Genomic DNA, 15,469 nt, shown 5'->3' on the forward strand with positions numbered 1-15,469 from the left:
TGTTCCTCCAATCTGCAAGTGGTCTGGGTGGGAGAGTACATAAGGCCATGGACACACATGTGAGTCTGCGAATATGATTAGGAATTGAAATGCTTGGCTACTGGGTGGTCACTGTTGTTGTGGGTGGAGAGGAGGTGCTCAGCGAAGCAATCTCCCAATCTGCAATTAGTCTCTCCGATGTAGAGAACGCCCCAAAGAGAGCACTGGATGCAGTAAATAAGTCCTGTGGATGCACAAGAGAAGAGTTAGTTCACTTGAAAGGCCTGTTTAGGGCCCTGGACTATGATGATGGAGGAGGTGTAGGCACAAGTATTGCACCTCCTGCGGGTGCAGGGGAAGATGCTGCGGGAGCAATGGATCGGGAGGGATAAGTGCACAAGGGTATCATGGAGGAAGGCTGAGAGGGGAGGAGAAGGAAAAATGTATCTGGTGGTGGTAGAAATTCGGGTGGATGATGTGTTGAATATGGAGGCTGGTGGGGTGGTAGGTGAGGATGAGGGAGATTCTATGTTAGTTGTGTCTGGGGGCAGAGGGGGCCAGGGCAGATGAGCAGGAAATGGAAGGGATGTGGGTGAGGGCTGAGTTGGTAGTGGTGGAGGGAAAGCCATATTTGTGGAGAAGGCAGATATTTCAGAAGATCTGGATAGGAAGACCTCATCTTGAGAACAGATGTGATGAAGAAATTGAGACAAAGGGATGGTATGAGGAAGTGTAGTCCAGGGTAGTTAGGGGAGTTGGAGGGTTCATAGTATATGTTAATGGAAAGCTAATCTCCTGAGATGGAGATAGAGATTCAGGAAGGGGAGAGTATTATCGGAGATGGACCAGGTGAGTTTTAAATCTGGGTGGAAGTTGGTCGTGAAGTAGATGAAGTTGACAAGCTCATCGCATGAGGCAGCCCCAATGTAGTTGTTGATATACTGGAGGAAGAGTTGGGGATCTTGCTTGTATTGGATTTCTCCACAAAGCCCACAAACAGGCAAGCATAGCTGGGATCCATGCAGGTACCCATGGCTACTCCTTTGATTTGGAGGAAGTGAGATGAGTTAAAGGAGAAGTTATTTAGAGTGAGAGCTATGTAGTAGATGCTACTCAATAAGTATTTGACCTGCAAACACCAATTGTGCAGTGTTGTGGGTTTGTCATCGATAGATAAAATTTCTCATACAAATGGTCAAACTTTCAGACACGAGAAATGTCAAAATCCAAACACGTGATGCTTTAAACTATAGAATTTCACAATTCATTTTCTTGTCAATTTTTTCGAATGGCGTCTCTCATTTTTTTTCCTTTCCAACAAGACATTAATTTAGTAGAAAGATGCTATTTTGATTGAGATGGCTGTATGGGCTGTATTCCCCAATATTGTAGGCAATTTAGTTGAGATGGCTGTACTATCAACCATGTACTGAATTTGGATGTTTAATTGAGCTAAACAGCAATATATTTTTAAAAATCTACACTTTTTAAACACAACGACACATAGACATTTCAAGAAAGCCAGTTCTATCTTAATATTCGAAGTAACACACAAACAAGATGCCCACTGCTGATTTCAACAATAAATTTAAAATTTTAAACTGCTGGTCACCAGCCTTTGTGCCAGTGGTTAGGATGAGTGACTGCAATCTTACTTCAATCTTACACAGTCTGATAAAAACAGAATACTGGCTGATTATAATCAGTCTCAATAAGTGGAGGGTGTTGTATACCATGCAAGTTATGAGTCTTGCAGTAGGATTTTGTACTGTTACAATTTGCTCTCTGATTATATAAAAACATTCTGGTTCATTAAAGCAACTAACCTGTCATCATAAAACAGCACAGACCCCGATTTACCATTGCAAAAACACAGAAATTTGCAAGTAAAATTGTAAAACCAGTCACAGCAATGCACATATTCTATTTGTGACATCATATTGACAGCAAAACCTGCAAAAATCCTTGATACCCTGGCAAATTTCCAGTAACTGATAAACTCACCATCACATTTCCTAATATTTATCTAATACCAAGACATTATGTTCTCTTCAGGAAAAGGTGAAAATAAGCATCAAATGAATGCAATGCTGAGGACCTGTCTATTTTATAGTCTGATTTAACACAATTTCTGTCCTAATTGCACGTTACAATAATGTAAATATGCCTGGAGGTGTTGAGCAGCAACCTGCAGGGCAGAGCATTGACTGGAAGGGAAGTTTTATTTCTGCACCCATTTTCACTGAAAGGATTGGAATGTGCTAGCTTTCAGGGAGCAGCAGAATGGATCAGGCACAAGTTCTTGGATGAAACTTTAATGGAGGAAGTCGAAAGGAAGTGGAACATCCTGTATGCAAATGGCAGAGTTCATCATCCTCCACCTTCTCTCCCTCACGGTAGCTGGTGCTTCTACTTCTGGACACGTGTCCTCTTTCCCCTTCCTCTAGCAGAGACAAAGGAACACCAATTAAGATGCCAGTCTTCATGCCCTGCAGCAAGATCCAAGAACAAATAGCTGCAGATGCTGGATATCTGAAATAAAAACAGATGATGTTGGAAATACTCAACCAGTGAGGCAGCATCAGTGGTAAAACAAAGTCTGCAGACCTTGATCAGCTGCAATAAAATTCACCAAGACAATGGTATTTTAAGAACAATAATGATTTTTATTGTTACCTATTAATAACATAAACCCTTCTTACTTATCTTTAATTTAATCCCACTATGCACAAATATATATATATATGTGTGTATGTGGCAGGTCCCAAACCATTACAGTTTAGGCACAATCTTGAAAAGTTTATTTTTAAAGTTCAATCTCAGAAATTTTTCATGTTGAAACTCAGAATCTCTACTGTTGTTCTCAAAATTCATGACTTCTTGTAAAGTTGCATTCAGAGAATTGTTTCTTCATTTGAATGATTTCCCTCTCTTGCATGTAGGAACTTGTTTTACCTGTTGATTTCCCACCCAGGCAAGGGGTTGCATGAAGTGACCATTTAAATATGCGTATGATAGAACTGCCCTCTTTTGACAAAGAGACAGCGAAGTAGCTCTTCCTTTTCAAAGCTACTGATTCTGTGAACCTTTCATGACAAGGAGAATCCAACACAACAATGCCTCTCTCAGTGAAGGCTGCTGCATTTCTGACTTCAATTGAGGACTGGTGCAATATTAAAGATGCCTTCTTGGAGGCGTAATCACAGAACATGACATCACTACTGGTTCTGTTTGAAGTCTTATCTCTTCCAAAAGTATGAGTTAATAGTTCCTATTTGTCTGCTCAGGTCACAAGCACATGGCTTTGTGTGTACACAGATCATTGAAGCAAAAGCCAGCTTGTTTGAACAGATGCCATCATTCAGCATTGTCTTTAGTTTCAATGAAGAATCACTTCTGACTTTATTGCTCTGTTTACCAGATGCTTAATCTCTGAAAGATCTGCCATCTCAAAGTGTTATGTCTGTCCTTCCATGCGTCCAACCCATAAAGTCCCCTTACTAAAAAGTACAATATATTTTAACTAAAGAATAATAATATAATTCTGTAGCACAGTGGTTGAAGTAAAAACACAATGCTGGAGAAACTCAGCAAGTCAAGCAATGTACTTTATATAGCAAAGATACTTATATTTTTAAAAATTTAAATGTAGATATGCATCCTGGTAACAGGCCCATTCACCTCATTAGCCTGTGCTGACCAATTGAGCTATCACCTCCAGCACATTTTTAAGGATGGGAGGAAACTATAGCACCTAGAGGAAGCCCACGCAGACATGGAGAGAACATGCAGACTCCTTACAGACAGCACAGGATTTGAATCCCGGTCCTGGTCATTGGCATTGTAACAAAGTTGCGCAAACCGGCACTCTATAAAGATACATAACCAATGTTTTGGGTTTGAACCCTCCATCAATGAATGGACAAATCATTTAAGATTTTAAATTTTGCAGAGCAGAAGGACTTACGTACATGGTGAACTATGTGGTCATTAAATGACTTGAAAACAAACAAGATGAAAAATCAGGGAGTTTCCAGACATTAAGCCACTGTGGCTCAACAAAGTTTGGTAGGGTGAAAGATCCTGGTACAAGCTGGGACACTAACAGAAGAGTTGAAGAATTTTAGATTTGTCAGACCTTCAGAATTCTAAAAAGAAGCCAGAAGATGAAAGAATAATCAAGATGCACATCTCCAAATAATACAAGTTGTGTCGCTGAATTTCAACTAGGCACAAGAGATTGTCGGCCTGTTTTGAATCCAAGAATTCTTCAAGACCTATTACCTGCAACAGAGAAAGACACACATGAAGGAAAACTGCATTACAATTCACAAAACAGACAGGTACATGCATATGATCAAGAAAAAGTAGTCAGGAAACAATCTGCATATAGAAGTTGACCCCACAGTCTACATTAGTTAGGGAAGGACCTGCATCTGCAAAACCACTTGCCAAATCATATGACTGTTTATCTTAAATTTAAGTGGTTCTCAACCTTTCTTCTCCACTCACGTACCACTTTAAGTAATCCCTATGCCATGGGTGCTCTGTGATTAGTAAGGAATTGCTTAAGGTGGTATGTGAGTGGGAAGAAAAAGGTTTGAAAACCACTGTTTTAATCATACCTATATGCACAGTTTCATTTTCTTTGGCTTGGCTTCGCGGACGAAGATTTATGGAGGGGGTAAAAGTCCACGTCAGCTGCAGGCTCGTTTGTGGCCTACAAGTCCGATGCGGGACAGGTAGACACGGTTGCAGCGGTTGCAGGGGAAAATTGGTTGGTTGGGGTTGGGTGTTGGGTTTTTCCTCTTTTGTCTTTTGTCAGTGAGGTGGGCTCTGCGGTCTTCTTCAAAGGAGGTTGCTGCCTGCCGAACTGTGAGGTGCCAAGATGTACGGTTTGAGGCAATATCAGCCCACTGGCGGTGGTCAATGTGGCAGGCACCAAGAGATTTCTTTAGGCAGTCCTTGTACCTCTTCTTTGGTGCACCTCTGTCACGGTGGCCAGTGGAGAGCTCACCACATAACACGATCTTGGGAAGGCGATGGTCCTCCATTCTGGAGACGTGGCCCACCCAGCGCAGCTGGATCTTCAGCAGCGTGGACTCGATGCTGTCGGCCTCTGCCATCTCGAGTACTTCGACGTTAGGGATGAAGTCGCTCCAATGAATGTTGAGGATGGAGCGGAGACAACGCTGGTGGAAGCGTTCTCGGAGCCGTAGGTGATGCCGGTAGAGGACCCATGATTCGGAGCCGAACAGGAGTGTGGGTATGACAACGGCTCTGTATACGCTTATCTTTGTAAGGTTTTTCAGTTGGTTGTTTTTCCAGACTCTTTTGTGTAGTCTTCCAAAGGCGCTATTTGCCTTGGCGAGTAATGTTGTCTATCTCGTTGTCGATCCTTGCATCTGATGAAATGGTGCAGCCGACATAGGTAAACTGGTTGACCGTTTTGAGTTTTGTGTGCCCGATGGAGCTCCCCACCATGACTACCAGCCCCCCCACAGTTTCATAACTCCAAAGGAAATGGGCCACTGACAACTTTTCTTAAGCAAAATATTTCAGTAACAACTGGGTCTAGAGCAGTGATTCTCAACCTTCCCTTCCCACTCACATACCACCTTAAACAATCCCTTACTTATCGCAGAGCACCGATGGCATAGGGATTACTTAAAGTGGTATGTGAGTGGAAAGAGAAAAGTTGAGAACCATTGTTTCTTCCATCATTGTTCAACACATTGTATCTATTTGTTGATTCTACTAATTAAATAAACCATTATATTCATTCAAACCAAAGATTATTTTTTGTGCATGTGGATGCAAAGAATGTGTAATGACTAGCAAATGGAAATAATGAAAATTACAAGTGTGCCAGAAAATTGCAATAAAAAGTTAAACTGCAGGAAACATCAGTTAGTTCAGGCAGAATCCGTAGAGAGTGAAAGAGAGTTAATGTTTCAGGTCAGCACTCTTCATCAGAACTGGAAAAGTGAGAAAATAATTTTGTTTGAATTTGCACAGAGGAAGGGGAGGGAGGTTGGGAGGAATGAGTAAGACCAAGGGAATCTTTCTGGTAAGTAAGACCATGGTTGTCTTGGTAATCATGTTTACAGAGCCACCTGGTTAATAAATTTAGGAAGAAAGCTCAACTAAGAGAAAACAAGGGGGATGTTAAAGCTGTGAAATGCAGGTCAGATCTGAATCCTGAAGTCAAAAGGACAATGCTTGTCATGCCCAGCAGATTAGACAGAGATTGTGGAGAGAGAACAATTGATTTTGTATCAGAGACAGGGCACTAGAATGAATTAGCACTTGGATTATTTTGCAATCTTTTCAGAATATCTTAAATACTTGCTGAATTTCTGAGAAAATGTCACGAAGTCTTGAGAATCTAGATGAATATATTTTTTTTATTTGGGAGACAGATGGATGGATGGGTAATGAATGAATGTTGGATGGAGTGGAGACCAAGTGCAAACATGGAAAGCAAGCTGTGCTGGCAGCTGTCCATTGTTTTAACATGAGGCCAAAAGACATTCCTATTCTGTCTGGTTAATATACTACACTCTCCTGTAGTCCCTTGAGAAGACTAACTGTGACATGCATTTCACATATTGAAGTCAGCTGGGGACCAATTCATTAAAGTGCATGAAATAGGCTTCTCAGATTGAGACAAGATTTACGAAAGGATAATGGTCTTTCAAACATTTACCTGAAGGAAATCTAGATAAAACAGGAGTTCACTGGAACACAGAGGCAAGGGAGGGTGAGGGAGGGTACAAATGCAAAGTTGGTACTTGTCAGTATATGTGTATAAAGTGACTTGTGTCTGGTGATAATGCTACCGTGAACTATCTGTAAACACTAAAGAGGAAGTTATCAATGAGAAATCCTTTATTGTTCCAAAGCTGTGGTACAGTGATGAGAAGCTATTTGAACCAATACTTTGTCTATATTTTGTAAATTGCTACAAGATGGGGACAGTTTAACTGCATAGAACAATAGAGGAGGGGAAGTCGAGGAAAGTGGTTAAATGTTGTAAACAGAAATGTCTTAAAAGTGAAATTTCTCTGATGGCATCTATACTAGAGGTACAATGATTTTGATAGACATCTGCCTCATTTGGGGTGAATCTAAGGTGCCTGCTAGAACAAGGGAAAACAGAGATTAGTTGACATATGAATTTGGAGGTGGTATGAATGGCAAACTATTTTTATGTGTTACGATGGAGGCTTGATGTATGGGAAAATATCTAATCTAGAAAATGGGGGCTGGACTTAAGAAATGGGCCACGTTGGTGGTCCACAGGACTCTTGGTGGAGAGTCATGGGAGTTTCTTGGGAGAGATTGGCCCTCTTCCTAGCTCTGCCTGAACCAATTATATCATTAGATTTCCCATGGTTCACCACAAATAGAGGCTTGGCACTTTCCGGAGCTGGATGTAGCGGTGTACTTTCATTGAACTACAGAAATTCTATCTTTGGCCATGGCCTTTTCCACATATGAATACCACAGTACTGGACCATATAAATTGGAAAGTTTGTGCAAAGCATCCTATGGACCAAAAGAATTCTGAGCCTGCTATCCAATAAATCTTCAGGACCAGGCCTTGAAATGGACTCAGCTGAAAAAATTGATCTCAAAATGATTAGAAGATTAAAGGATGGGGTAAATAGATATAAAAATGATTGAATGTTACACGGAGTTGGATAGAAAGAATATTTTCCCTCTGTTGTGAGAACACATAACTTGAGGGTTTAATCTTAAAGCTAGAGCAAGACCTTTCAGGAGTACGGAAATTATTTCTTCATGCAAAGAATAGCAGAAGTCTTAAAAGCTTCTCTGCTGAAGGTTTCCTATCTCAGATAATGACGATGTATCTAATAAAGGCTTTGAAGTAGGGTTAGGGGGTGATAGTGAAGAGAAGGGCTGAGGGTTAATTGCCCAACACATATTGCGATATTTTTATAATTTGATGTTGCACTCAGGCACAGTGTGGGTGCATTAAAATGAATTAAGGAAATTGGCAGGAAAATAAGGAAAGTAGTTGTGCAAAAGTGAAACCATTGTGATTTCCTCAACAATAAGACAGTATAACCACAATATGATATCAATGATTTAATCCATTACTGGAACCATATTTTGACAAAATATTTGAGCATTGATTTGGGTGTCAATATTTCACATATATGCCCAGAAATTTGGAAGGATGAAACTTTAAAATTAGTGCCCAAGTCCATGTAAGTTTTTAAAACTTTGCATAGTGGAAGCAAATTATTGCAGATATTAGAACTCTAAAATAAAATAGCTTATGGAAATTCTCACACTGAAACGTGAAAATTTATATGGCACATAGAGTTTCACTCTATCTATGGACGCTGAATGACTTGCTGTATATTTCCAGCATTTTCAATTTATATCTGCCAAGAACAAGAGACCAGATTACGTGGATATTGTAAGTCAATCTTTAATATTGGTATGTGTCAAAATAGTTAAAAGGAAATTGATGGACATGTCGAAAAAAATTGGTTGCAGGGATGCAGAGAAATAAAGACAAGGGGAATGGAACTGATGAGATTGTTTTACTGGGAGCTGACAAGGACCCTATAAATCCTTTGGGTGACACAGTTAGTGTAGTAATTAGTGCAATGTATCAGTGATGCCGATTTGAATCCTGCACTCTCTGTAAGGAGTTTGTACATTCTTCCCGTGTCTCCATGGGTTTCCTCTGGGTGCTCTGGTTTCCTTTCACTCTTCAAACATACAGGAGTCATAGGTTAATTGAAGTATTTTGGCAGTACAGGAAGAGCTTGCTACTATTCTCTACGTCTAAATTTAAGTAGATAAAATTTAAAAATATAAACTAAAAATTACCTTCTGCATTTTAGTATGAAACTGAAACTGAATCTCTTGAGACTTTCATTCAACTTCAAACTTTTGTTTTGTTGGACTTGATCATTGCTGAATTTAATCATTCCATTCTGAATGCCCAAACTCTCCTTATCTGCTAAAATTTAAATTTCACTCAACAGGTGAGGTACAGAAATTCTGCCATGTCTAAAGCCAGAACTATCTGCATTACTTCCCACAATTTCTCTGCACACAACCCTATTAAAACAATTCAATTATCATCAACTACTAAATTTGGAGCAAATATATCACTATCACATTTGAAACCATATCTCCTTAACTCATTCCCTGGAACTTATCCATCCTTCAATGCCTTTCTAATAAACTCAGCTGTCCGGTGGTTATTCAAGGCCTGTTGATTAATCTTTGAGCCAAGCTCTATGGCAATTAAAATATTAATATTTGTTTTGCCCTAATCTCAAGAATGATCTCCTTAAACCTCTGTGTCTCTCTCACCTTCCATTTCTTCTTTTAAACTTTATTTGAATCTTCCATATTTGTTGATGCCTTTGGTCTATTCCCCAAATTTGATCTTTTATGGATCTAAATCAAACATGAACTGAAAAGATTTTTTGCTGCTTTCCTGTGCCATATAAATGCAGATTGTTATTGTTTCAAATTGCTTTGACACTTTAACTGCAGTGTTTGTGTGAAACACAACAGTTGGAGTGTGAATACGTCCCTTGCGACATTTTGCAATGCTTTGCTGTTGATGGATTGTTAATTCAGACCAAAACCAAGTTAGACCAGCAAGAAACAGGAAATTTCACTAAGTTGCCCTTCACCTAAACTATCACCAAATCTAAAATTATAACTTCTTGTCCACTTCCAAAAAGTTTAAATTCAGAGATTAATGCATCTAGTGCCTCTCCCCCCACCCCCACCCCACCCACCCCCTGAATGAAAAAGTACAAATACTCATGAGGGACCTAAAAGACAGCAACTAATACTTGGATTTTGGAGATTAGTTCACCTGCATATAACCTTTGGAGAAAATTATAGCCCTGCATCTCTATAAAACACTATGGTAAATTTGGATCTATTAGCAGTATTGAAATCTATGAATATTTGAAATCTATGATAATTTGCAATGGATATTGACAGATGGACAGTTCTTTAGAAGCAATTAATCCACAGAGTTGAAGTTTTGCTCTTTGATGGACAGCAATTAGAAAAACAAAACATGAAAAATTTTACATTACTTTCTATATTTTTATAGTTAGGATTCCTTGGATCTCCATCATAATTAGAGAAATGTGTAGGTTATTGCTATTTATATTTATCACACATATGGGAATAAAATTGATCTTTGTACTGTGTGATTTTTCCAGATCCTCCAATAAACATGGCAGAAATAACTGAGAGAAGATACCTCTGACTTCAAAGAAAACTGGTCACACTATGTAAGAAGATAAATGTAACCGATGCTAATATACTAAGCTGTCTGTTTTGTCCGCTCATTCGTGAGATAAGGTTTAAAAAATGCACACTAGAATAGTTTACACATTGCATGATCATTTATTTCCAAAATGTAGTCCCAGAGAAAATGTGTGCATAGAGCATTATGAGTGTTTGTGGTGAATTTAGGGATGAAGGAGGGTGAACCTGAGGGTGAAATGTGTGCCCCATGCAAGTTTTGCTTTATGTGCTTAGTAAACCACAATTTTCTTCACAAATTGAAAACTATACACTGCAAGGTCATTACACCGTTTGCCCCACACAGGTTTAAACCACCTGTAGATTGGAGCCAACAGTGTTTGTTTTTAACCGCAAACAAACAGAAGTCCATGCTCAAGATTGGGCATCTCAGATGACGGGGGTTGAGGGCCCTGGGGGAGTAGCAGGCCACTGCTGAGCCCTAGAATGGGAGAACATCACACCACCAAGAAGGAGAAATCTAAGAGAAGACCCCACACAATAGGAGGCCACTGCAGCAGATCAGCAAGGAGCTCAGTGGCCAAAGAAGTCACAACACACTGCAGGTTTCAGGTTGCTAGAGAGAGGCTCAAGGGAACGAGGTATCAGGGCCAGGGCTTGTGAAGGAGCCAATGGTGAGCAGGGCTCCTGAAGGGCCTCAGGCATCAAAAGCTTCCTAAATCATATTGGAAGTTCAAAACCAGGGTGTTATGGATGCCTGGAGCTTGAGTTCATGGCTGGAGGCTATGGGAGCATGGGAAATGATGGCATCAGCGGAGGTGGTGGGATCCACAGACAGTTAATGTCTCTGAAGTGACTCTTTTGTTTACCTTTCACTCCTTGTTTGGGTGCTGGCCTACTGGCACCTGTTTGTGTGCCTTTTTGGCAAAGAAAAGTGAATAACGTCTGTGAATTGACATATCTGACACTAAAGGAACCTTGAATAACCTTGATGGTATGACGAGATGACTGACACACTATGTCTGTATGACACTGTGTACCACAAAGGTGAATTACCTGCAATTTCTAACAGATTTGACAAGCCTTCAAATGTTTCCTTTTCATTCTCATTGTGTGGAAAGGAATAGAATATATGTAATTCCAATGATTATGGCAACTTTAGGTTCAGGAGAATTTTGGTAAGTAGATGCAGTTGACAAGACCTTTGAACTGGTTCCTGTTGGAACAATGCATGGGCAGATTTTGTTTTATTCCTCCAACTAACCTAAACAAAGACAATTTTCTGATGCAATATCTGGATGGGTTTAATTGTGAAGAGGCACACTCGACCTCCACTTAAGAAAGGTAAAGCATGGAAGACTGCAGACCATGTGGATGAGGTAAAAAGACAATGCTGGAGAAACTAAGCAGGTCAAACAGTGTCCTTTATTTTTTTCTTTCTTTGGCTTGGCTTCGCAGACGAAGATTTATGGAGGGGGTAAATGTCCACGTCAGCTGCAGGCTCGTTTGTGGCTGACAAGTCCGATGCGGGACAGGCAGACACGGTTGCAGCGGTTGCAGGGGAAAATTGGTTGGTTGGGGTTGGGTGTTGGGTTTTTCCTCCTTTGCCTTTTGTCAGTGAGGTGGGCTCTGCGGTCTTCTTCAAAGGAGGTTGCTGCCCGCCAAACTGTGAGGCGCCAAGATGCACGGTTTGAGGCGATATCAGCCCACTGGCGATGGTCAATGTGGCAGGCACCAAGAGATTTCTTTAGGCAGTCCTTGTACCTTTTCTTTGGTGCACCTCTGTCATGGTGGCCAGTGGAGAGCTCGCCATATAACACGATCTTGGGAAGGCGATGGTCCTCCATTCTGGAGATGTGACCCACCCAGCGCAGCTGGATCTTCAGCAGCGTGGACTCGATGCTGTCGACCTCTGCCATCTCGAGTACTTCGACGTTAGGGATGAAAGCGCTCCAATGAATGTTGAGGATGGAGCGGAGACAACGCTGGTGGAAGCGTTCTAGGAGCCATAGGTGATGACGGTAGAGGACCCATGATTCGGAGCCGAACAGGAGTGTGGGTATGACAACGGCTCTGTATACGCTTATCTTTGTGAGGTTTTTCAGTTGGTTGTTTTTCCAGACTCTTTTGTGTAGTCTTCCAAAGGCGCTATTTGCTTTGGCGAGTCTGTTGTCTATCTCGTTGTCGATCCTTGCATCTGATGAAATGGTGCAGCCGAGATAGGTAAACTGGTTGACCGTTTTGAGTTTTGTGTGCCCGATGGAGATGTGGGGGGGCTGGTAGTCATGGTGGGGAGCTGGCTGATGGAGGACCTCAGTTTTCTTCAGGCTGACTTCCAGGCCAAACATTTTGGCAGTTTCCGCAAAACAGGACGTCAAGCGCTGAAGAGCTGGCTCTGAATGGGCAACTAAAGCGGCATCGTCTGCAAAGAGTAGTTCACGGACAAGTTTCTTTTGTGTCTTGGTGTGAGCTTGCAGGCGCCTCAGATTGAAGAGACTGCCATCCGTGCGGTACCAGATGTAAACAGCGTCTTCATTGTTGAGGTCTTTCATGGCTTGGTTCAGCATCATGCTGAAGAAGATTGAAAAGAGGGTTGGTGCGAGAACACAGCCTTGCTTCACGCCATTGTTAATGGAGAAGGGTTCAGAGAGCTCATTGCTGTATCTGACCCGACCTTGTTGGTTTTCGTGCAGTTGGATAACCATGTTGAGGAACTTTGGGAGGCATCCGATGCGCTCTAGTATTTGCCAAAGCATTTCCTGCTCACGGTGTCGAAGGCTTTGGTGAGGTCAACAAAGGTGATATAGAGTCCTTTGCTTTGTTCTCTGCACTTTTCTTGGAGCTGTCTGAGGGCAAAGACCATGTCAGTAGTTCCTCTGTTTGCGCGAAAGCCGCACTGTGATTCTGGGAGAATATTCTCGGCGACACTAGGTATTATTCTATTTAGGAGAATCCTACCGAAGATTTTGCCTGCAATGGAGAGCAGCGTGATTCCCCTGTAGTTTGAGCAGTCTGATTTCTCGCCTTTGTTTTTGTACAGGGTGATGATGGTGGCATCAAGAAGGTCCTGAGGCAGTTTTCCTTGGTCCCAACAAAGCTTGAAAAACTCATGCAGTTTGACATGCAGAGTTTTGCCGCCAGCCTTCCAGACCTCTGGGGGGGGATTCCATCCATACCTGCTGCTTTGCCACTTTTCAGTTGTTCGATTGCCTTATATGTGTCATCCTGGATGAGGACCTCATCCAGCTCTAGCCTTAGGGGCTATTGAGGGAGCTGGAGCAGGGCGGAATCTTGGACTGAGCGGTTGGCACTGAAAAGAGATTGGAAGTGTTCTGACCATCGGTTGAGGATGGAGATCTTGTCGCTGAGGCGGACTTTGCCGTCTGAGCAGCGGCGGCCCCGGCCTCGGTCGAGTGAGGCAGGCGGAGGCCCGGTCCGGGCAGAAAGTTGGAGTGTCCTTTATATAGCAAAGATAAAGATACATAACCAACATTTTGGGCTTGAGCTTCTCATCAAAATGAAAAAATGTAGGCAAGCACCTGAATAAAATGGTGCAGGGGAGGGACAGGAGACAAACACAGTCTCAAAGGCAGGAGGTAATAGGTGGATAAGGAAGGAAGGGAACACCAGCATTCAGGGGGAGGAGGGATGGATCTGAAGGAATGGAGCAAGAAAAGGGTGAAGAGATGAAGGAAAGAATGAAAAGGGAAAGGGAAGGGAGGGAGAATGAGAGTAGGCTACCAGAAACTGGAGAGTTCGATGTTAATTCCATCCATTTGGAGAGACAGAAAATTATGTGTTGCTCCTCCTATTTACAGGTGATCTTGGTAAAACAGTACATGAGGCCATGGACTCAGCAGTTGATTGGGCAATTGAGTCATGTTAGAATGGTCTGAGCCAGAGTAGAAAGGCTTTGGCTCAAGGGCCTTTGGCAAATAGGGGCCTGAGGTGGTGGTGTCGGAGTTGAAGTAAGTCAGGGTCACCCTATTCGAGGAACAAAAAGGCACAAGTAAGGACAGGTTTTATATATCATATATTTTTAACTCTAGTCATAGACAGTGGGAATGGCAGCCAAGGCAGGGGATGCTCCTCTTGTAGAATGTGGGTCATCAGGGAAGCCAGCAGTTACCATGATGACTTCATCTGCCAGAAGTGCATCCAGCTGCAGCTCCTGACAAGATGAGTTAAGGAATTGGAGCTGGAGTTGGATGAATTCTGGATCTTTTGGGAGGCTGAGGGGGTGATAGGCAGGAGTTGGAGGGACAGAAGGAGGGTAGATGGATGACCATCAGTAGAATGAAAGGGAACAGACAGGCAGTGCAGGGCACCCTGTGGCCATTCCCCTCAATAACAAGTATACCATTTTAGATTCTGTTGAGCAGGGGATGACCTACAAGGGACAAGCCACGGCGAACAGTTCTCTAGCATAGAGTCTGCCCTGTGGCTGAGAAGGGAAGGGAGGAGAAGAGGTGAGCTGTAGTGATGGGGGAATTTCCATAATGAGGAGGACAAATAAGAAGTTCTGTGGAATGGATTGAGAATCCCAGATAGGATATTGCCTCCCTGGTGCCAGGTATATCTCAGATTGAGTTAACGACATTCTCAGGAGGGAAGATGAGCAGCCAAATGTCATGGTCCATAAAGGGATAAATGACCTGGGTAGAAAGGGTGAGGAGGTCCTGCAAGGAGTGTTCAGGGATCTAGGTGCTAGGTTGAAGGACAGGACCTCCAGGATATTATCTCAGGATTGTTATCTGTGCCACATGCCAGTGAGCTTAGAAATAGGAGGATAATATGTGGATAAAGACAGTGCATGAGGGAGGGCTTCAGGTTTCTGGATCATTGAGCTACCTTCCGGGAAAGGTGGGATCTGTTACGACTGGACATTTTGCATTTGAACTGAAGGGGGACTAATAGTCTTATGGGAAGATTTGCTAGGGCTGCTCCAGGGGGTTTAAATTAGATTTGCAGGGGGATGGGAATCAGAGAGATAGAGCAGATAGAGGAGTGGAGGTTGGAAAAATGATGTGAAAATACATGTAACATTAGAAGTCAACGGGTCAAAATGTTCCAGGGGCATCTGTTTCAATGCAAGGAATATTGTAGGAAAAGCAGACAAACTTAGAGAGTATGGATTGGCATGTGGTATGATAACACTTTGGCCATTTGTGAAATTTGATTGCAGGATGGGCTGGTCTGGCAGCTC

The 15,469-nt window shown here is 42.2% G+C and overlaps 1 long non-coding RNA gene across 1 annotated transcript; it reads left to right on the top strand.

Annotated features, from left to right (window-relative positions):
* The first annotated feature begins 1,971 nt into the window (after nucleotides 1-1,971).
* LOC138742908 (uncharacterized) lies at nucleotides 1,972-10,321 on the top strand. The gene is made up of 2 exons (XR_011344526.1): nucleotides 1,972-2,621; nucleotides 10,218-10,321. It is a non-coding gene; the product is annotated as an uncharacterized lncRNA (long non-coding RNA).
* The last annotated feature ends 5,148 nt before the right edge of the window (nucleotides 10,322-15,469 follow it).

The sequence above is a fragment of the Narcine bancroftii genome, chromosome 1 (assembly GCF_036971445.1).
Source record: "Narcine bancroftii isolate sNarBan1 chromosome 1, sNarBan1.hap1, whole genome shotgun sequence".
In the NCBI taxonomy this organism is placed as follows: domain Eukaryota; kingdom Metazoa; phylum Chordata; class Chondrichthyes; order Torpediniformes; family Narcinidae; genus Narcine; species Narcine bancroftii.